General features: G+C 40.1%; 1 protein-coding gene across 3 annotated transcripts in view; it reads left to right on the forward strand.

Moving 5' to 3' along the window:
- Nucleotides 1-26,341, forward strand: part of STYXL2 (serine/threonine/tyrosine interacting like 2) — a 107,971-nt gene that overhangs the window by 23,305 nt on the left and 58,325 nt on the right. The gene's annotated exons all lie outside the window — the stretch shown is intronic.

A 26,341-nucleotide genomic window follows, 5' to 3' on the forward strand; every position in this document is an offset into this window, starting at 1 on the left:
CTTGGTCTTCCAGATCTTGCTTTAACTTCCACTGTTCCTGATGACTGCCATTTCTTAATTTCATTCCGAAAAGAGGATATTGACATCTGAAAACATTTTGCTATCTTCTTATAGCCTTCTCCAGCTTTGTGAGCGTCAACTATTTTCAGTTTTTCAGATTTCTAGACAACTGCTTAGAAGAACCCATGGTGCTGATTGTTGGGGCAAGGTCAGATGAGTCTGGGCATTTAAAACCTTGGAGATTGACATCACCTGGTCTTCGCAGATGATGATTGAGAACAATCCATTACACTGGCAGGTCTCAGCTTTTCAAAGGGGGCAGTGCATACTATAAATTCTGCAGGGTGCCCAAACTTATGCAGACGCCATTTTTTTGTTTTCTGTTATTTTGAAAGTGTAAATGATGGAAATAAAATCTAACTTTTGTTGACATATTATAAGAATGTTTAATCTGTAATTTGATGTCTTTTGGAGATTTTTCCATCTTTCCTTGGCTTCTTTATGCACATTAATACACATTTTTACCTGGGGTGCCCAAACTTTTGATCCCCACTATATCCATCTGATATCTATCTATCTATCTCCTATCTATCTATCTATCTATCTATCTATCTATCTATCTATCTCCTATCTATCTATCTATCTACCTATCTATCTCATATCTATCTATCTATCTCATATCTATCTCCTATTTATCTCATATCTATCTATCTATCTATCTACCTATCTATCTCATATCTATCTCATATCTATCTATCTCATATCTATCTATCTATCTATCTATCTATCTCGTATCTATCTATCGATCTATCTCATATCTATCTCCTATCTATCTATCTATCTTTCTATCTATCTCATATCTATCTATCTATCTATCTATCTCATATCTAGCTATCTCATATCTCATATTTATCTCCTACCTGAACAATTGATGTATGGGGGGGGGGGGGGGGGGCAGGCACGTTCTTTGCACAGGGGACCTATGCGGTCTGTGTCCGCCCCTGGATCAGCGTATTTGCATATAAATCATAACATGTATCAAACAGTGATCAATAAGTGAACATCAGTGCCATGGTAATCCAAGTCAATATTACATAATCTGTACATATCAATAATGTGCATATACAGTGGTATATAATGATATACAGTGATAAAAAAAACATTAAAAAACACTCACTGAGGTGGAGGTGTGTGCGGCGCTGCATGTCGGTGTAAACAAACTAGATCTCCCGGTCTCTAAGCATATATATATATATATATATATATATATATAATTATTTTACAATTTTTTTTTCATTTACTGGATTTTGTTTTCCTCTTTTAGCTGTTAGAAATCAATGTCATCCTGTCAGTGTTATTTTATTTTATTTAAACTCTTTAAATTCTAAATTATTATTAAATAATATTTTTTCCCATTTACCTAAAAGACTTGTTTTTGAGTTCAGAGAAGCCATAGGTTCACATTCAGGGATTAATCTACAGCTTCCGGGAAACAAAAACGATATGCTTTTGGAATTCTGAAAAGGAGAATGTGATGTTTTTCTATAAAAAAAAAAAAAAAAAAAAATTTTTTTAAATCATTTTTAAACTTAAACTGTAAAACCTTGATCATTGCAGAACTGCACAATGCCTCGGCGTTCTCCTTTCTATGATGTCTGTCTTTTTTTGTCGTATTTGAGGGAACGCTATAAAACCGCCGCCGTTATTAGCCGTTACAATGTTCCAGCACAGACCGGCTGATGTATGACCCTCCCTGGCTGGGGATGGATGTTCTTCCCACTTTTTCTAGTAATAATTTATAGGCGTAGGCTTGGGCTAAAAATATATACGACACCACAGCCAAACGCAATAATCCCTTAATATTAACCAATTTCTACATTATTTATTTTTTTCAGAGAAAATTTTTGTCTTTTTCAGAATTTCTTTCTTTCCAGTTTTGTCTTAATTTCTACAGCTGCTGATTCTGCGTGAAGAAGGAATTTAGAAACTGTTCTAAGCAATAAATGTGATAAAATAGGTTCTTTTGCGCAATTATCGGTCTTTGTTGTTTTTCGTGTAAAAAGCTAATTTATCAAAAACAAAAATAATTTCAGAAAGAAAATGTAATAAAATATAATAATAATAATTAATAATAATAATACATAACAAATACAATAATATTAATAAGAAGATAATAATCATTATAATAATAAAATATGATAATAAAAATAAAGCAAAATAGTAACAGTAATAATAAAATATAGTAGAATAATAATAAAATAATAATAAAAATAAATATAAGAATATCAATAAAAATAAAGTAGAATAATAACAGTAATAATAATAGTAGTAATAAAATATAATAATTTAGTAGAATAATAAAATATAATATTAATAAGAAAATAATAATAATTTATAAAATATAATGATAATAAAAATTAAGCAAAATAAGAACAGTAAGAATAAAACATAGTAGAATTATAATATATAATAATTATAATATATAGAATAATAAAAATAAATATAATAATATCAATAAAAATTAAGTAGAAAAATAAAATAATAATAGTAATAAAATATATTAATTTAGTAAAATAATAAAATATAACAGTAATAACAAACATAAAGTAGAATAATAACAGTATTAATAATAATAAAATATTATAATATAGTAGAATAATAAAATATAATAATCATAATAATAAAATAAAATGTATTTATAATGTAGAATAACAATAATCAAATAGAAAATAAGCTTTGTTTCTACGTTCTTTATTTTATTATAATATATTTTAGTATTTTATTATAGTATTTATTCTATTATTTCAAAAAATTTCTATTATTAATAAAAATCCGGAACAAAAATACATATTTACAGTTGATATTTTAAATAGTGTAACATGGTGTAATAGTAAAAAAAAAAATTATCCCATAAAAAATTCTGTATGTATTTGCTTTTTTTATTTACCACAAAATAGAAAGCTTTTTTATGGCACAAAAAAGCAATAAATAAATAAAAGAATCTGTGGCATTTTGTGCCCTTTAATTCTCTTCTGAGAAAAGCGCAGAGTTAAAGACGCGAGATGAGGCGTCCATCTCATAACTCCCAGAATGCTTTGTGAATGACATGAAAAACACAAGGCTTGATGATCCTTCCCTCTCGACCTGTATCCAGATGGCTACCCTGGTATCGATCCGTTGGTAATATATAACATGATGAATGTGGAGGGCTATTTCTGTCACCTTGGATACGGAAACCACCGCCGCTCGCTGATTGAATCCCCTGCCATTATTTTCACTGCAGAAACAGGTTTTATTTTTTATTTTTTTTATTTTATTTTTCCTTTTTAAATTTATCCTTTTGATATGTTTTTTTCGGACGAGGTTGCATACATCAGTGACCGGTTTTGGAGGATGTACAATTGGGATCTTTGGAACATTGCTATGGGGAAGAGGAAATAAATAAATAAATAAATAAATAAATAATGGTAAAAACAACTAAAATTACAATAAAATATAAGCAGCAAAATGGAGTCGTTCGGAGGTATTGCCATATGTTGGGAGAGTAACCCTTTACTGTGAGTAGTGCCAAAAGAGCCCAGAAAAGTATATATATATATATATATATATATATATATATATATATATATATATAACAATCCCCATGCATCATGTGACTCATCATACCCGGTATGCTGACCTCATACCGGGTATATGTTTGCCGCACGGCTTTAGCTCTTATCATTCGCTGCAGCTGCCTGTTCAGGAATCCTAAGATGGAGGAAGACTGAGCATTGTGCGAGCCGAACAACAGAGAGAAATATATATATATATATATATATATATATATATATAGATATAGATATAGATATAGATATAGATATATATATATATATATATATATATATATATATATATATATATATAGATAGATGCAAATCAAAAAATATTGCAGTATCTTGTAATACCTTTTTATTGGACTAACAGAATTTTGTAGAGACAACCATCACTGGACTAATACGGCTACTCAAATTACACACACATATATATATATATATATATATATATATATATATATATATATATATGGTGAAGAATGAATACAGGCCATAAAAATTATTAAGGATGGATAAATAAATATGACATAGATATCAGATAGATAGATATGAGATAGAAAGATAGATAGATAGGTATGAGATAGATAGATATGAGATGGATACAGTGGGGATCAAAAGTTTGGGCACCCCAGGTAAAAATTTGTATTAATGTGCATAAAGAAGCCAAGGAAAGATGGAAAAATCTCCAAAAGGCATTAATTTACAGATTAGACATTCTTATAATATGTCAACAAAAGTTAGATTTTATTTCCATCATTTACACTTTCAAAATAACAGAAAACAAAAAAATAGCGTCTGCATAAGTTTGGGCACCCTGCAGAATTTATAGCATGCACTGCCCCCTTTGCAAAGCTGAGATCTGCCAGTGTCATGGATTGTTCTCAATCATCATCTGGGAAGACCAGGTGATGTCAATCTCAAAGATTTTAAATGCCCAGACTCATCTGACCTTGCCCCAACAATCAGCACCATGGGTTCTTCTAAGCAGTTGTCTAGAAATCTGAAACTGAAAATAGTTGACGCTCACAAAGCTGGAGAAGGCTATAAGAAGATAGCAAAATGTTTTCAGATGTCAATATCCTCTGTTCGGAATGTAATTAAGAAATGGCAATCATCAGGAACAGTGGAAGTTAAAGCAAGATCTGGAAGAACAAGAAAAATATCAGACAGAACAGCTCGTAGGATTGTGAGAAAAACAATTCAAAACCCACGTTTGACTGCACAATCCCTCCAGAAAGATCTGGCAGACACTGGAGTTGTGGTACACTATTCCACTATAAAGAGATACTTGTACAAATATGGTCTTCATGGAAGAGTCATCAGAAGAAAACCTCTTCTACGTCCTCACCACAGAAATCAGCATTTGAACTTTGCAAATTAACACATAGACAAGCCTGATGCATTTTGGAAACAAGTTCTGTGGACCGATGAGGTTAAAATTGAACTTTTTGGCTGGAATGAGCAAAGGGTACATTTGGAGAAGAAGGGGAACAGAATTTAATGAAAAGAACCTCTGTCCAACTGTTAAGCATGGGGGTGGATCAATCCTGCTTTGGGGTTGTATTGCAGACAGTGGCACAGGGAACATCTCACGAGTAGAAGGAAAAATGGATTCAATAAAATTTCAGCAAAGTTTGGATGCTAACTTGATGCCATGTGTGAAAAAGCTGAAGTTAAAAAGAGGATGGCTTCTACAAATGTATAATGATCCTAAACACACCTCGAAATCCACAGGGTACTTCATCAAGAGGCGTAAACTGAAGGTTTTGTCATGGCCTTCACAATCTCCTGACCTCAACATAATTGAAAATCTATGGATAGACCTTAAAAGAGCAGTGTGTGACAGACAGCCCAGAAATCTCAAAGAACTGGAAGACTTTTGTAAGGAAGAATGGGCAAAGATACCTCAAACAAGAATTGAAAGACTCTTGGCTGGCTACAAAAAGCGTTTACAAGCTGTGATACTTGCCAAAGTGGGCAGTGCAAGATATTAACTCTGCAGGGTGCCTAAACTTTTGCAGACGCCATTTTTTTGTTTTCTGTTATTTTGAAAGTGTAAATGATGGATATAAAATCTAACTTTTGTTGACATATAAGAATGTCTAATCTGTAATTTGATGCATTTTGGAGATTTTTCCGTCTTTCCTTGGCTTCTTTATGCACATTAATGCAAATTTTTACCTGGGGTGCCCAAACTTTTGATCCCCGCTGTAGATAGATATGAGATAGATAGATATGAGATAGATAGATATGAGATAGATATGAGATAGATAGATATGAGATAGATAGATAGATAGATAGATATGAGATAGATAGATAGATACAAACAAAGAATAAGTTGGCCAGCACTATTGATTCCAAACTATTATACGGACCTGGCTTACAGATGCAGGCTGCTGGGCTAAATATACAGCAACAGGAGAATACAGCAGCACACTGCTAGCACAAAGATTTAGATAAAACATGAGTATATAGATACAACATGAGAAGCTATTCAGCTATGGTGCAGTAATGAAATAGTGAGGTACTTAGCTTGCAATTTGGCGGCCAAATAGCTTGGACCGTCCCACCACGGTAAGGTGATCTCATTGGGATGGACCCTACACTATGAATATGCCTCTGTGTGAACAGATCAGCAGGCATTGCAGGATCTGGAACATCCAAATCACCTTATCACCATAGCTGAATAGCTTTTCATTTTGTATCTATATACTCATGTTTTATCTAAATATTTGTGCTAGCAGTGTGCTGCTGTATTCTCCTGTTGCTGTATATTTAGCCCAGCAGCCTGCACCTGTAAGCCAGGTCCGTATATTAGTTTGGAATCAATAGTGCTGGCCAACTTATTCTTTGTTTGTATTACACATATGGGGGAGTGGCTACCTCCATGTTGGTTCTTGCACCCCACCCACCTCTATCAGGTGTATATAAGGTGATTTGGATATTCCAGATCCTGCAATGCCTGCTGAACTGTCCACACAGAGGCATATTCATAGTGTAGGGTCCGTCCCAATGAGATCACCTTACCGTGGTGGGACGGTCCAAGCTATTTGGACGCCAAATTGCAAGCTAAGTATCTCACTATTTCATTACTGCACAGTAGCTGAATAGCTTCTCATGTTGTATCTATATACTCATGTTTTATCTATATCTTTGTGCTAGCAGTGTGCTGCTGTATTCTCCTGTTGCTAGATAGATAGATAGATAGATGATAGGAGATAGATAGATAGATATGAGATAGATAGATATGAGATAGATAATGATGCAGGTAGATAGTTGTAGATCTTTCTGTACTCTGCGGACTCTTCACTCTTATACAATTTGACTCTTTTGATTATTTTCTAAAAATTTGATGCTTTTTCCCGGTGATAAACATAAATGGCCGATGCCGCTCAAAGATAGGTTACCATGGTAACTGCTAATGCAACACAAGGGGGAAAAGTCACTGCTGACCACAACAGACATCGTCTACATCATACATCATGGTGGAGGGCGCCCTCCCTTCCCATACTCTATATGTGTCCTCCGGCCTCCTCCGCCATACAGAGGATGGGATAACATGATCAGCTATTAGTATCACACATGATAGGCTTAGATACAAAGGCTCAGCAGACAGTAACACGTAGACATCCCAGGCTTAGATATTCAAACCCAGCTCACAATATAGACTTAGATACAAAGCCTCAGCACAGGATCACATATTATAGACATCTCCTATAGTGAGTCCACCCCTCGCACTATATATACAGTATATCCCATAAGTGACTCCACCCCTCACATTATATACAGTATCTCCCATAAGTGACTCCACCCCTCACATTATATATACAGTATATCCCATAAGTGACTCCACCCCTCACATTATATACAGTATATCCCATAAGTGACTCCACCCCTCACATTATATACAGTATATCCCATAAGTGACTCCACCCCTCACACTATATATACAGTATATCCCATAAGTGACTCCACCCCTCACATTATATATACAGTATATCCCATAAGTGAGTCCACCCCTCACACTATATATACAGTATATCCCATAAGTGAGTCCACCCCTCACATTATATATACAGTATATCCCATAAGTGACTCCACCCCTCACATTATATATACAGTATCTCCCATAAGTGAGTCCACCCCTCACATTATATATACAGTATATCCCATAAGTTAGTCCACCCCTCACATTATATATACAGTATATCCCATAAGTGAGTCCACCCCTCACATTATATATACAGTATATCCCATAAGTGAGTCCACCCCTCACACTATATATACAGTATATCGCATAAGTGACTCCACCCCTCACATTATATATACAGTATATCCCATAAGTGAGTCCACCCCTCACATTATATATACAGTATATCCCATAAGTTAGTCCACCCCTCACATTATATATACAGTATATCCCATAAGTGAGTCCACCCCTCACATTATATATACAGTATATCCCATAAGTGACTCCACCCCTCACATTATATACAGTATCTCACATAAGTGAGTCCACCCCTCACATTATATATACAGTATCTCCCATAAGTGAGTCCACCCCTCACATTATATATACAGTATATCCCATAAGTTAGTCCACCCCTCACATTATATATACAGTATATCCCATAAGTGACTCCACCCCTCACATTATATATACAGTATATCCCATAAGTGAGTCCACCCCTCACATTATATATACAGTATATCCCATAAGTTAGTCCACCCCTCACATTATATATACAGTATATCCCATAAGTGACTCCACCCCTCACATTATATATACAGTATCTCCCATAAGTGAGTCCACCCCTCACATTATATATACAGTATATCCCATAAGTTAGTCCACCCCTCACATTATATATACAGTATATCCCATAAGTGACTCCACCCCTCACATTATATACAGTATATCCCATAAGTGACTCCGCCCCTCACATTATATATACAGTATATCCCATAAGTGAGTCCACCCCTCACATTATATATACAGTATATCCCATAAGTGACTCCACCCCTCACATTATATATACAGTATATCCCATAAGTGAATCCACCCCTCACATTATATATACAGTATATCCCATAAGTGAGTCCACCCCTCACATTATATATACAGTATCTCCCATAAGTGACTCCACCCCTCACATCATATATACAGTATATCCCATAAGTGAGTCCACCCCTCACATTATATATACAGTATATCCCATAAGTGACTCCACCCCTCACATTATATATACAGTATATCCCATAAGTGACTCCACCCCTCACATTATATATACAGTATATCCCATAAGTGACTCCACCCCTCACATTATATACAGTATATCCCATAAGTGAGTCCACCCCTCACATTATATATACAGTATATCCCATAAGTGAGTCCACCCCTCACATTATATATACAGTATATCCCATAAGTGACTCCACCCCTCACATTATATATACAGTATATCCCATAAGTGAGTCCACTCCTCACATTATATATACAGTATATCCCATAAGTGACTCCACCCCTCACATTATATATACAGTATATCCCATAAGTGAATCCACCCCTCACATTATATATACAGTATATCCCATAAGTGAGTCCACTCCTCACATTATATATACAGTATCTCCCATAAGTGACTCCACCCCTCACATTATATATACAGTATATCCCATAAGTGACTCCACCCCTCACATTATATACAGTATATCCCATAAGTGAGTCCACCCCTCACATTATATATACAGTATATCCCATAAGTGAGTCCACCCCTCACATTATATATACAGTATATCCCATAAGTGACTCCACCCCTCACATTATATATACAGTATATCCCATAAGTGACTCCACCCCTCACATTATATATACAGTATATCCCATAAGTGACTCCACCCCTCACATTATATATACAGTATATCCCATAAGTGATTCCACCCCTCACATTTTATATACAGTATATCCCATAAGTGACCCCACCCCTCACATTATATATACAGTATCTCCCATAAGTGAGTCCACCCCTCACATTATATATACAGTATATCCCATAAGTGACTCCACCCCTCACATTATATATGCAATATATCCCATAAGTGACTCCACCCCTCACATTATATATACAGTATATCCCATAAGTGACTCCACCCCTCACATTATATATACAGTATATCCCATAAGTGACTCCACCCCTCACATTATATATACAGTATATCCCATAAGTGACTCCACCCCTCACATTATATATACAGTATATCCCATAAGTGAGTCCACCCCTCACATTATATATACAGTATCTCCCATAAGTGAGTCCACCCCTCACATTATATATACAGTATATCCCATAAGTGACTCCACCCCTCACATTATATATACAGTATATCTCATAAGTGACTCCACCCCTCACATTATATATACAGTATATCCCATAAGTGAGTCCACCCCTCACATTATATATACAGTATATCCCATAAGTGAGTCCACCCCTCTCTTCCCCATAGTTATAGGCAGTTACCCCCCTCCCTCTCTTCCCCATAGTTATAGGCAGTTACCCCCCCCCTCTTCCCCATAGTTATAGGCAGTTACCCCCCCCCCTCTCTTCCCCATAGTTATAGGCAGTTACCCCCCCCCCCCTCTCTTCCCCATAGGTATAGGCAGTTACCCCCCTCCCTCTCTTCCCCATAGTTATAGGCAGTTACCCCCCCCCCCCTCTTCCCCATAGTTATAGGCAGTTACCCCCCTCCCTCTCTTCCCCATAGGTATAGGCAGTTACCCCCCCCCTCTCTTCCCCATAGTTATAGGCAGTTACCCCCCCCCCCTCTTCCCCATAGTTATAGGCAGTTACCCCCCCCCCCTCTTCCCCATAGGTATAGGCAGTTACCCCCCCCCCTTCCCCATAGGTATAGGCAGTTACCCCCCCCCCTCTTCCCCATAGGTATAGGCAGTTACCCCCCCCCTTCCCCTAGGTATAGTAAGTTACCCCCCCCCCCCCCCTCTTCCCCATGGAATTGGGGTGTGGGGGGGGGGAATTGCAACAGGGGAATTGGGGTGGTTGGGGTGCTATTCAGAGACACACACACTCACACACACACACACACACATACACAGACACACAGACACACAAACACTGACACACACACACACACACACTGGCCGACAGACACACTGACACACACAAACACTGACACACACATAGTAACAGACACACACAGACACACTTACCTACTACCGCAGCACCTTTCCAGTCTCCTCTCAGTCTCGGCGAGTGACGTGACGTCCTGCGCGGGTCTGCGGTGTGACGTCACTTCCGCAACGTCCCTCCGCAGATCCGGCCGCACAGCATTGCACAGGTAAAGTTTTAGACTGGGACTGGGACAGCCTCAGAGTCAGATAGGGTGCTGTGCTGAGCGGGGGTGCGGCCGTGCGGACCTCACTCCCGCTCAGCGGTGCCGGCACCGAACAGAACAGGAGTTTTTTTTTTTTTTTAAGGTTAGTGTGATGAGAGTGAATGAAAAATATCGGCCATTGCATGGCCGGTATTTTTCATCCAAACTTACCGGCACAGCCCGGAATCTGAATGAAAATACCGGCTGTGCCGATAAAATACCGGCAGGGTGGCAACCCTAATTATATACAGTATCTCCTATAAGAGAGTCCCCCCCTTCACATTATATACAGTATATCCCATAAGTGACTCCACCCCTCACATTATATATACAGTATCTCCCATAAGTGACTCCACCCCTCACATTATATATACAGTATATCCCATAAGTGACTCCACCCCTCACATTATATATACAGTATCTCCCATAAGTGACTCCACCCCTCACATTATATATACAGTATATCCCATAAGTGACTCCACCCCTCACATTATATACAGTATCTCCCATAAGTGACTCCACCCCTCACATTATATACAGTATATCCCATAAGTGACTCCGCCCCTCACATTATATATACAGTATATCCCATAAGTGAGTCCACCCCTCACATTATATACAGTATCTCCCATAAGTGAGTCCACCCCTCACATTATATACAGTATATACCATAAGTGACTCCACCCCTCACATTATATATACAGTATCTCCCATAAGTGACTCCACCCCTCACATTATATATACAGTATATCCCATAAGTGACTCCACCCCTCACATTATATATACAGTATATCCCATAATTGACTCCACCCCTCACATTATATATACAGTATATCCCATAAGTGAGTCCACCCCTCACATTATATATACAGTATATCCCATAAGTGACTCCACCCCTCACATTATATATACAGTATATCCCATAAGTGACTCCACCCCTCACATTATATATACAGTATATCCCATAAGTGAGTCCACCCCTCACATTATATATACAGTATATCCCATAAGTGACTCCTCCCCTCACATTATATATACAGTATATCCCATAAGTGACTCCACCCCTCACATTATATACAGTATCTCCCATAAGTGAGTCCACCCCTCACATTATATATACAGTATATCCCATAAGTGACTCCACCCCTCACATTATATATACAGTATCTCCCATAAGTGAGTCCACCCCTCACATTATATATACAGTATATCCCATAAGTGACTCCACCCCTCACATTATATATACAGTATATCCCATAAGTGACCCCACCCCTCACTTTATATATACAGTATATCCCATAAGTGACTCCACCCCTCACATTATATATACAGTATATCCCATAAGTGAGTCCACCCCTCACATTATATATACAGTATATCCCATAAGTGACTCCACCCCTCACATTATATATACAGTATATCCCATAAGTGACCCCACCCCTCACTTTATATATACAGTATATCCCATAAGTGACTCCACCCCTCACATTATATACAGTATATCCCATAAGTGACTCCACCCCTCACATTATATACAGTATATCCCATAAGTGACTCCACCCCTCACACTATATATACAGTATATCCCATAAGTGACTCCACCCCTCACATTATATATACAGTATATCCCATAAGTGAGTCCACCCCTCACACTATATATACAGTATATCCCATAAGTGAGTCCACCCCTCACATTATATATACAGTATATCCCATAAGTGACTCCACCCCTCACATTATATATACAGTATCTCCCATAAGTGAGTCCACCCCTCACATTATATATACAGTATATCCCATAAGTTAGTCCACCCCTCACATTATATATACAGTATATCCCATAAGTGAGTCCACCCCTCACATTATATATACAGTATATCCCATAAGTGAGTCCACCCCTCACACTATATATACAGTATATCGCATAAGTGACTCCACCCCTCACATTATATATACAGTATATCCCATAAGTGAGTCCACCCCTCACATTATATATACAGTATATCCCATAAGTTAGTCCACCCCTCACATTATATATACAGTATATCCCATAAGTGAGTCCACCCCTCACATTATATATACAGTATATCCCATAAGTGACTCCACCCCTCACATTATATACAGTATCTCACATAAGTGAGTCCACCCCTCACATTATATATACAGTATCTCCCATAAGTGAGTCCACCCCTCACATTATATATACAGTATATCCCATAAGTTAGTCCACCCCTCACATTATATATACAGTATATCCCATAAGTGACTCCACCCCTCACATTATATATACAGTATATCCCATAAGTGAGTCCACCCCTCACATTATATATACAGTATATCCCATAAGTTAGTCCACCCCTCACATTATATATACAGTATATCCCATAAGTGACTCCACCCCTCACATTATATATACAGTATCTCCCATAAGTGAGTCCACCCCTCACATTATATATACAGTATATCCCATAAGTTAGTCCACCCCTCACATTATATATACAGTATATCCCATAAGTGACTCCACCCCTCACATTATATACAGTATATCCCATAAGTGACTCCGCCCCTCACATTATATATACAGTATATCCCATAAGTGAGTCCACCCCTCACATTATATATACAGTATATCCCATAAGTGACTCCACCCCTCACATTATATATACAGTATATCCCATAAGTGAATCCACCCCTCACATTATATATACAGTATATCCCATAAGTGAGTCCACCCCTCACATTATATATACAGTATCTCCCATAAGTGACTCCACCCCTCACATCATATATACAGTATATCCCATAAGTGAGTCCACCCCTCACATTATATATACAGTATATCCCATAAGTGACTCCACCCCTCACATTATATATACAGTATATCCCATAAGTGACTCCACCCCTCACATTATATATACAGTATATCCCATAAGTGACTCCACCCCTCACATTATATACAGTATATCCCATAAGTGAGTCCACCCCTCACATTATATATACAGTATATCCCATAAGTGAGTCCACCCCTCACATTATATATACAGTATATCCCATAAGTGACTCCACCCCTCACATTATATATACAGTATATCCCATAAGTGAGTCCACTCCTCACATTATATATACAGTATATCCCATAAGTGACTCCACCCCTCACATTATATATACAGTATATCCCATAAGTGAATCCACCCCTCACATTATATATACAGTATATCCCATAAGTGAGTCCACTCCTCACATTATATATACAGTATCTCCCATAAGTGACTCCACCCCTCACATTATATATACAGTATATCCCATAAGTGACTCCACCCCTCACATTATATACAGTATATCCCATAAGTGAGTCCACCCCTCACATTATATATACAGTATATCCCATAAGTGAGTCCACCCCTCACATTATATATACAGTATATCCCATAAGTGACTCCACCCCTCACATTATATATACAGTATATCCCATAAGTGACTCCACCCCTCACATTATATATACAGTATATCCCATAAGTGACTCCACCCCTCACATTATATATACAGTATATCCCATAAGTGATTCCACCCCTCACATTTTATATACAGTATATCCCATAAGTGACCCCACCCCTCACATTATATATACAGTATCTCCCATAAGTGAGTCCACCCCTCACATTATATATACAGTATATCCCATAAGTGACTCCACCCCTCACATTATATATGCAATATATCCCATAAGTGACTCCACCCCTCACATTATATATACAGTATATCCCATAAGTGACTCCACCCCTCACATTATATATACAGTATATCCCATAAGTGACTCCACCCCTCACATTATATATACAGTATATCCCATAAGTGACTCCACCCCTCACATTATATATACAGTATATCCCATAAGTGAGTCCACCCCTCACATTATATATACAGTATCTCCCATAAGTGAGTCCACCCCTCACATTATATATACAGTATATCCCATAAGTGACTCCACCCCTCACATTATATATACAGTATATCTCATAAGTGACTCCACCCCTCACATTATATATACAGTATATCCCATAAGTGAGTCCACCCCTCACATTATATATACAGTATATCCCATAAGTGAGTCCACCCCTCTCTTCCCCATAGTTATAGGCAGTTACCCCCCTCCCTCTCTTCCCCATAGTTATAGGCAGTTACCCCCCCCCCTCTTCCCCATAGTTATAGGCAGTTACCCCCCCCCCCCCTCTCTTCCCCATAGTTATAGGCAGTTACCCCCCCCCCCCTCTCTTCCCCATAGGTATAGGCAGTTACCCCCCTCCCTCTCTTCCCCATAGTTATAGGCAGTTACCCCCCCCCCCCCCTCTTCCCCATAGTTATAGGCAGTTACCCCCCTCCCTCTCTTCCCCATAGGTATAGGCAGTTACCCCCCCCCTCTCTTCCCCATAGTTATAGGCAGTTACCCCCCCCCCCTCTTCCCCATAGTTATAGGCAGTTACCCCCCCCCCCCTCTTCCCCATAGGTATAGGCAGTTACCCCCCCCCCTTCCCCATAGGTATAGGCAGTTACCCCCCCCCCTCTTCCCCATAGGTATAGGCAGTTACCCCCCCCCTTCCCCCTAGGTATAGTAAGTTACCCCCCCCCCCCCCCTCTTCCCCATGGAATTGGGGTGTGGGGGGGGGGAATTGCAACAGGGGAATTGGGGTGGTTGGGGTGCTATTCAGAGACACACACACTCACACACACACACACACACACATACACAGACACACAGACACACAAACACTGACACACACACACACACACACTGGCCGACAGACACACTGACACACACAAACACTGACACACACATAGTAACAGACACACACAGACACACTTACCTACTACCGCAGCACCTTTCCAGTCTCCTCTCAGTCTCGGCGAGTGACGTGACGTCCTGCGCGGGTCTGCGGTGTGACGTCACTTCCGCAACGTCCCTCCGCAGATCCGGCCGCACAGCATTGCACAGGTAAAGTTTTAGACTGGGACTGGGACAGCCTCAGAGTCAGATAGGGTGCTGTGCTGAGCGGGGGTGCGGCCGTGCGGACCTCACTCCCGCTCAGCGGTGCCGGCACCGAACAGAACAGGAGTTTTTTTTTTTTTTTTAAGGTTAGTGTGATGAGAGTGAATGAAAAATATCGGCCATTGCATGGCCGGTATTTTTCATCCAAACTTACCGGCACAGCCCGGAATCTGAATGAAAATACCGGCTGTGCCGATAAAATACCGGCAGGGTGGCAACCCTAATTATATACAGTATCTCCTATAAGAGAGTCCCCCCCTTCACATTATATACAGTATATCCCATAAGTGACTCCACCCCTCACATTATATATACAGTATCTCCCATAAGTGACTCCACCCCTCACATTATATATACAGTATATCCCATAAGTGACTCCACCCCTCACATTATATATACAGTATCTCCCATAAGTGACTCCACCCTCACATTATATATACAGTATATCCCATAAGTGACTCCACCCCTCACATTATATACAGTATCTCCCATAAGTGACTCCACCCCTCACATTATATACAGTATATCCCATAAGTGACTCCGCCCCTCACATTATATATACAGTATATCCCATAAGTGAGTCCACCCCTCACATTATATACAGTATCTCCCATAAGTGAGTCCACCCCTCACATTATATACAGTATATACCATAAGTGACTCCACCCCTCACATTATATATACAGTATCTCCCATAAGTGACTCCACCCCTCACATTATATATACAGTATATCCCATAAGTGACTCCACCCCTCACATTATATATACAGTATATCCCATAATTGACTCCACCCCTCACATTATATATACAGTATATCCCATAAGTGAGTCCACCCCTCACATTATATATACAGTATATCCCATAAGTGACTCCACCCCTCACATTATATATACAGTATATCCCATAAGTGACTCCACCCCTCACATTATATATACAGTATATCCCATAAGTGAGTCCACCCCTCACATTATATATACAGTATATCCCATAAGTGACTCCTCCCCTCACATTATATATACAGTATATCCCATAAGTGACTCCACCCCTCACATTATATACAGTATCTCCCATAAGTGAGTCCACCCCTCACATTATATATACAGTATATCCCATAAGTGACTCCACCCCTCACATTATATATACAGTATCTCCCATAAGTGAGTCCACCCCTCACATTATATATACAGTATATCCCATAAGTGACTCCACCCCTCACATTATATATACAGTATATCCCATAAGTGACCCCACCCCTCACTTTATATATACAGTATATCCCATAAGTGACTCCACCCCTCACATTATATATACAGTATATCCCATAAGTGAGTCCACCCCTCACATTATATATACAGTATATCCCATAAGTGACTCCACCCCTCACATTATATATACAGTATATCCCATAAGTGACCCCACCCCTCACTTTATATATACAGTATATCCCATAAGTGACTCCACCCCTCACATTATATATACAGTATATCCCATAAGTGACCCCACCCCTCACATTATATATACAGTATATCCCATAAGTGACCCCACCCCTCACATTATATATACAGTATCTCCCATAAGTGACTCCACCCCTCACATTATATATACAGTATATCCCATAAGTGACTCCACCCCTCACATTATACACAGTATATCCCATAAGTGACTCCACCCCTCACATTATATACAGTATATCCCTTGAGTCCACCCCTCACATTATATACAGTATATCCCATAAGTGACTCCACCCCTCACATTATATATACAGTATATCCCATAAGTGAGTCCACCCCTCACATTATATATACAGTATCTCCCATAAGTGACTCCACCCCTCACATTATATATACAGTATATCGCATAAGTGACTCCACCCCTCACATTATATACAGTATCTCCCATAAGTGACTCCACCCCTCACATTATATATACAGTATCTCCCATAAGTGACTCCACCCCTCACATTACATACAGTATATCCCACAAGTGAGTCTACCCCTCACATTATATACAGTATCTCCCATAAGTGACTCCACCCCTCACATTATATATACAGTATATCCCAAAAGTGACTCCACCCCTCACATTATATACAGTATATCCCATAAGTGACTCCACCCCTCACATTATATATACAGTATATCCCATAAGTGACAACACCCCTCACATTATATACAGTATATCCCATAAGTGACTCCACCCCTCACATTATATATACAGTATCTCCCATAATTGACTCCACCCCTCACATTATATACAGTATATCCCATAAGTGACAACACCCCTCACATTATATATACAGTATCTCCCATAAGTGACTCCACCCCTCACATTATATACAGTATATCCCATAAGTGAGTCCACCCCTCAGATTATATATACAGTATATTCCATAAGTGACTCCACCCCTCACATTATATATACAGTATATCCCATAAGTGAATCCACCCCTCACATTATATATACAGTATATCCCATAAGTGAGTCCACCCCTCACATTATATATACAGTATATCCCATAAGTGACTCCACCCCTCACATTATATATACAGTATATCCCATAAGTGAATCCACCCCTCACATTATATATACAGTATATCCCATAAGTGAGTCCACCCCTCACATTATATATACAGTATCTCCCATAAGTGACTCCACCCCTCACATCATATATACAGTATATCCCATAAGTGAGTCCACCCCTCACATTATATATACAGTATATCCCATAAGTGACTCCACCCCTCACATTATATATACAGTATATCCCATAAGTGACTCCACCCCTCACATTATATATACAGTATATCCCATAAGTGACTCCACCCCTCACATTATATACAGTATATCCCATAAGTGAGTCCACCCCTCACATTATATATACAGTATATCCCATAAGTGAGTCCACCCCTCACATTATATATACAGTATATCCCATAAGTGACTCCACCCCTCACATTATATATACAGTATATCCCATAAGTGAGTCCACTCCTCACATTATATATACAGTATATCCCATAAGTGACTCCACCCCTCACATTATATATACAGTATATCCCATAAGTGAATCCACCCCTCACATTATATATACAGTATATCCCATAAGTGAGTCCACTCCTCACATTATATATACAGTATCTCCCATAAGTGACTCCACCCCTCACATTATATATACAGTATATCCCATAAGTGACTCCACCCCTCACATTATATACAGTATATCCCATAAGTGAGTCCACCCCTCACATTATATATACAGTATATCCCATAAGTGAGTCCACCCCTCACATTATATATACAGTATATCCCATAAGTGACTCCACCCCTCACATTATATATACAGTATATCCCATAAGTGACTCCACCCCTCACATTATATATACAGTATATCCCATAAGTGACTCCACCCCTCACATTATATATACAGTATATCCCATAAGTGATTCCACCCCTCACATTTTATATACAGTATATCCCATAAGTGACCCCACCCCTCACATTATATATACAGTATCTCCCATAAGTGAGTCCACCCCTCACATTATATATACAGTATATCCCATAAGTGACTCCACCCCTCACATTATATATGCAATATATCCCATAAGTGACTCCACCCCTCACATTATATATACAGTATATCCCATAAGTGACTCCACCCCTCACATTATATATACAGTATATCCCATAAGTGACTCCACCCCTCACATTATATATACAGTATATCCCATAAGTGACTCCACCCCTCACATTATATATACAGTATATCCCATAAGTGAGTCCACCCCTCACATTATATATACAGTATCTCCCATAAGTGAGTCCACCCCTCACATTATATATACAGTATATCCCATAAGTGACTCCACCCCTCACATTATATATACAGTATATCTCATAAGTGACTCCACCCCTCACATTATATATACAGTATATCCCATAAGTGAGTCCACCCCTCACATTATATATACAGTATATCCCATAAGTGAGTCCACCCCTCTCTTCCCCATAGTTATAGGCAGTTACCCCCCTCCCTCTCTTCCCCATAGTTATAGGCAGTTACCCCCCCCCCTCTTCCCCATAGTTATAGGCAGTTACCCCCCCCCCCTCTCTTCCCCATAGTTATAGGCAGTTACCCCCCCCCCCCCTCTCTTCCCCATAGGTATAGGCAGTTACCCCCCTCCCTCTCTTCCCCATAGTTATAGGCAGTTACCCCCCCCCCCCTCTTCCCCATAGTTATAGGCAGTTACCCCCCTCCCTCTCTTCCCCATAGGTATAGGCAGTTACCCCCCCCCTCTCTTCCCCATAGTTATAGGCAGTTACCCCCCCCCCCCCTCTTCCCCATAGTTATAGGCAGTTACCCCCCCCCCCTCTTCCCCATAGGTATAGGCAGTTACCCCCCCCCCTTCCCCATAGGTATAGGCAGTTACCCCCCCCCTCTTCCCCATAGGTATAGGCAGTTACCCCCCCCCTTCCCCCTAGGTATAGTAAGTTACCCCCCCCCCCCCCTCTTCCCCATGGAATTGGGGTGTGGGGGGGGGGAATTGCAACAGGGGAATTGGGGTGGTTGGGGTGCTATTCAGAGACACACACACTCACACACACACACACACACACATACACAGACACACAGACACACAAACACTGACACACACACACACACACACTGGCCGACAGACACACTGACACACACAAACACTGACACACACATAGTAACAGACACACACAGACACACTTACCTACTACCGCAGCACCTTTCCAGTCTCCTCTCAGTCTCGGCGAGTGACGTGACGTCCTGCGCGGGTCTGCGGTGTGACGTCACTTCCGCAACGTCCCTCCGCAGATCCGGCCGCACAGCATTGCACAGGTAAAGTTTTAGACTGGGACTGGGACAGCCTCAGAGTCAGATAGGGTGCTGTGCTGAGCGGGGGTGCGGCCGTGCGGACCTCACTCCCGCTCAGCGGTGCCGGCACCGAACAGAACAGGAGTTTTTTTTTTTTTTTTAAGGTTAGTGTGATGAGAGTGAATGAAAAATATCGGCCATTGCATGGCCGGTATTTTTCATCCAAACTTACCGGCACAGCCCGGAATCTGAATGAAAATACCGGCTGTGCCGATAAAATACCGGCAGGGTGGCAACCCTAATTATATACAGTATCTCCTATAAGAGAGTCCCCCCCTTCACATTATATACAGTATATCCCATAAGTGACTCCACCCCTCACATTATATATACAGTATCTCCCATAAGTGACTCCACCCCTCACATTATATATACAGTATATCCCATAAGTGACTCCACCCCTCACATTATATATACAGTATCTCCCATAAGTGACTCCACCCCTCACATTATATATACAGTATATCCCATAAGTGACTCCACCCCTCACATTATATACAGTATCTCCCATAAGTGACTCCACCCCTCACATTATATACAGTATATCCCATAAGTGACTCCGCCCCTCACATTATATATACAGTATATCCCATAAGTGAGTCCACCCCTCACATTATATACAGTATCTCCCATAAGTGAGTCCACCCCTCACATTATATACAGTATATACCATAAGTGACTCCACCCCTCACATTATATATACAGTATCTCCCATAAGTGACTCCACCCCTCACATTATATATACAGTATATCCCATAAGTGACTCCACCCCTCACATTATATATACAGTATATCCCATAATTGACTCCACCCCTCACATTATATATACAGTATATCCCATAAGTGAGTCCACCCCTCACATTATATATACAGTATATCCCATAAGTGACTCCACCCCTCACATTATATATACAGTATATCCCATAAGTGACTCCACCCCTCACATTATATATACAGTATATCCCATAAGTGAGTCCACCCCTCACATTATATATACAGTATATCCCATAAGTGACTCCTCCCCTCACATTATATATACAGTATATCCCATAAGTGACTCCACCCCTCACATTATATACAGTATCTCCCATAAGTGAGTCCACCCCTCACATTATATATACAGTATATCCCATAAGTGACTCCACCCCTCACATTATATATACAGTATCTCCCATAAGTGAGTCCACCCCTCACATTATATATACAGTATATCCCATAAGTGACTCCACCCCTCACATTATATATACAGTATATCCCATAAGTGACCCCACCCCTCACTTTATATATACAGTATATCCCATAAGTGACTCCACCCCTCACATTATATATACAGTATATCCCATAAGTGAGTCCACCCCTCACATTATATATACAGTATATCCCATAAGTGACTCCACCCCTCACATTATATATACAGTATATCCCATAAGTGACCCCACCCCTCACTTTATATATACAGTATATCCCATAAGTGACTCCACCCCTCACATTATATATACAGTATATCCCATAAGTGACCCCACCCCTCACATTATATATACAGTATATCCCATAAGTGACCCCACCCCTCACATTATATATACAGTATCTCCCATAAGTGACTCCACCCCTCACATTATATATACAGTATATCCCATAAGTGACTCCACCCCTCACATTATACACAGTATATCCCATAAGTGACTCCACCCCTCACATTATATACAGTATATCCCTTGAGTCCACCCCTCACATTATATACAGTATATCCCATAAGTGACTCCACCCCTCACATTATATATACAGTATATCCCATAAGTGACCCCACCCCTCACTTTATATATACAGTATATCCCATAAGTGACTCCACCCCTCACATTATATATACAGTATATCCCATAAGTGACCCCACCCCTCACATTATATATACAGTATATCCCATAAGTGACCCCACCCCTCACATTATATATACAGTATCTCCCATAAGTGACTCCACCCCTCACATTATATATACAGTATATCCCATAAGTGACTCCACCCCTCACATTATACACAGTATATCCCATAAGTGACTCCACCCCTCACATTATATACAGTATATCCCTTGAGTCCACCCCTCACATTATATACAGTATATCCCATAAGTGACTCCACCCCTCACATTATATATACAGTATATCCCATAAGTGAGTCCACCCCTCACATTATATATACAGTATCTCCCATAAGTGACTCCACCCCTCACATTATATATACAGTATATCGCATAAGTGACTCCACCCCTCACATTATATACAGTATCTCCCATAAGTGACTCCACCCCTCACATTATATATACAGTATCTCCCATAAGTGACTCCACCCCTCACATTACATACAGTATATCCCACAAGTGAGTCTACCCCTCACATTATATACAGTATCTCCCATAAGTGACTCCACCCCTCACATTATATATACAGTATATCCCAAAAGTGACTCCACCCCTCACATTATATACAGTATATCCCATAAGTGACTCCACCCCTCACATTATATATACAGTATATCCCATAAGTGACAACACCCCTCACATTATATACAGTATATCCCATAAGTGACTCCACCCCTCACATTATATATACAGTATCTCCCATAATTGACTCCACCCCTCACATTATATACAGTATATCCCATAAGTGACAACACCCCTCACATTATATATACAGTATCTCCCATAAGTGACTCCACCCCTCACATTATATACAGTATATCCCATAAGTGAGTCCACCCCTCAGATTATATATACAGTATATTCCATAAGTGACTCCACCCCTCACATTATATATACAGTATATCCCATAAGTGAGTCCCCCCTCACATTATATATACAGTATATCCCATAAGTGAGTCCACCCCTCCCATTATATACAGTATATCCCATAAGTGACTCCACCCCTCACATTATATATACAGTATATCCCATAAGTGACTCCACCCCTCACATTATATATACAGTATATCCCATAAGTGACTCCACCCCTCACATTATATACAGTATATTCCATAAGTGACTCCACCCCTCACATTATATATACAGTATATCCCATAAGTGACTCCACCCCTCACATTATATATACAGTATATCCCATAAGTGAGTCCACCCCTCACATTATATATACAGTATATCCCATAAGTGAGTCCACCCCTCACATTATATATACAGTATATCCCATAAGTGACTCCACCCCTCACATTATATATACAATATATCCCATAAGTGACTCCACCCCTCACATTATATATACAGTATATCCCATAAGTGACAACACCCCTCACATTATATACAGTATCTCCCATAAGTGACTCCACCCCTCACATTATATACAGTATATCCCATAAGTGACTCCACCCCTCACATTATATATACAGTATATGTAATTATGTGACTAATATATGTGGTATGGGGTGTGAGATGCAGGGCAGACTGAATTACCCTAGGGGCAGATGGCATCAACCCTTTGTATTCGTGACGCCAGGACGTGGTTTATCCTCAGTACCACCTGAAAGTATACCGCTGGATCCTGGGCTAGATACGGGGGTGATAAGAAACAGGCCTAGTTACGGACAGCGGCAGCTTTACTGAGTGAGAGATGGTACAGTCTATTCAGTGTAGTCGGGCCCACGGAGGTGAACAGTGATTTTAGAGACCTTAAGGGCTTGCTGGCCACGTTAGTGCAGGCCACATTGACTTAGTAATAGATGACAGTGACTTGACTTGACTGGAGACAGACTAAGCTGTGACTTTACTTGTAGACTTGTAGCTTGTGGCTGCAGACTTGACTTGAGGCCTCCTGTTGTGTTTCGGTACCGTATTGCATGCTGTACCTTGTATGGTGGTCCCCAAAGTCAGAGTAACTACGTTCAGGTAGGGTCCCCCAGGTGGGACAGCCCCTTGTCGCCTCTCTTCTACTCTAATTTCATAATGTTTATATGTATATATAATAATAATGTATATTTAATATAATGTATAGTATGCTCACCTTGTTAGCGTCGCAGGACCTTCGGTCATGTGACCATGTTAAATCCTCTATGGTATGTTAGAGGACCTTTGGAAGTCCTTGGGTCGCATGTTACACATAACACTGTGTAAAGATGATTAACAGCAGTCTTGGACCAATTAGCACTAGTCCAGCCCCTGCCCATATAAGGGAGCTGTAGACAATTATCGCTTTCTTGGGTTGATGCTCTCGTGGATGTCGGACTAGCAGGACGGATCTGCGCAACTTTCTAAAGACACGCTAGGCCTGAAAACCTACTGGTGTCAGCCTAAACTAAACCTTGAGTTCTAAACTAATCCCCGCTAAAGCTAGCGTGACTACTGGGCCGCAACTAAATCCCCTAAATCCAGTGGAACAGCGCATATCATCCTAAAGACTCTAAATTGCTTAAGGTCCCAACCTTTGTCAATCTCCACGAGAATTTGCATTTGTAGAGACCGTTGCTGTTGTGAAGCTTGCATAAAATCTTCAGTAAAGTTACAACTGTTTTCAGCAAACTCTCCGGTTGTGGACATTCAATTATTCACTATCGCTATTATTCACTATTCCCTATCGCTCTTGGGAAGGGTGGCGGTAAGACAAGCATTACAGAGGAGCCCTCACCCTGGCGTCACGAATAGAAAGGGTTAACCAGACACCCTTTAGTAACCGCACAGCTACACTCCTCATACCCTACTCCCCCAGGCTATCACACTCCTATGACTCCAGACTCTTAGGCTCGACTGCACCTCAGCAAAGACTCAGGAACTAAGAGAGAAAAGAGACTCCTCCCAGGGCTTTTATAGGGGAGACTCTGGTGGGGTCCCATTGGTCACCCTTAAATCACCTGGTCACTGATACCTCCTGGGTAACAATCACATGACAACTGGTGATCACATGTTAACCTTCTTAAAGATACAACATTCTTTGTCTTTGTTCTCCTCACCTGGTTGTCACCACACACACCTGACACCATCTGAACCTAATAAGTTTCTCTTGGTCTCATCGGACCCCAGGACATGGTTCCAGTAATCCATGTCCTTAGTCGCTTGTCTTCAGCAAACTGTTTGCAGACTTTCTTGTGCTTCATCTTTAGAAGAGGCCTCCATCTGGGACGACAGCCATGCAGACCAATTTGATAGAGTGTGCAGCGTATGGTCTGAGCACTGACAGGCTGAACCCCTACCCTTTTTACCTCTGCAGCAATACTGTCAGCACTCATACATCTATTTCCCAAAGACAACCTCTGGATATGAAGCTGAGCATGTGCACTCAACTTCTTTGGCTGACCATGGTGAGGCCTGTTGTGAGTGGAAACTGTTCTGTGAAACCGCTGTATGGTCTTGCCCACCATGCTGCAGCTCAGTTTTAGGATCTTGGCAATCTTCTTATAACCTAGGCCATCTTTAT

This window comes from Hyla sarda, chromosome 2 (assembly GCF_029499605.1).
Source record: "Hyla sarda isolate aHylSar1 chromosome 2, aHylSar1.hap1, whole genome shotgun sequence".
Classification (NCBI taxonomy): domain Eukaryota; kingdom Metazoa; phylum Chordata; class Amphibia; order Anura; family Hylidae; genus Hyla; species Hyla sarda.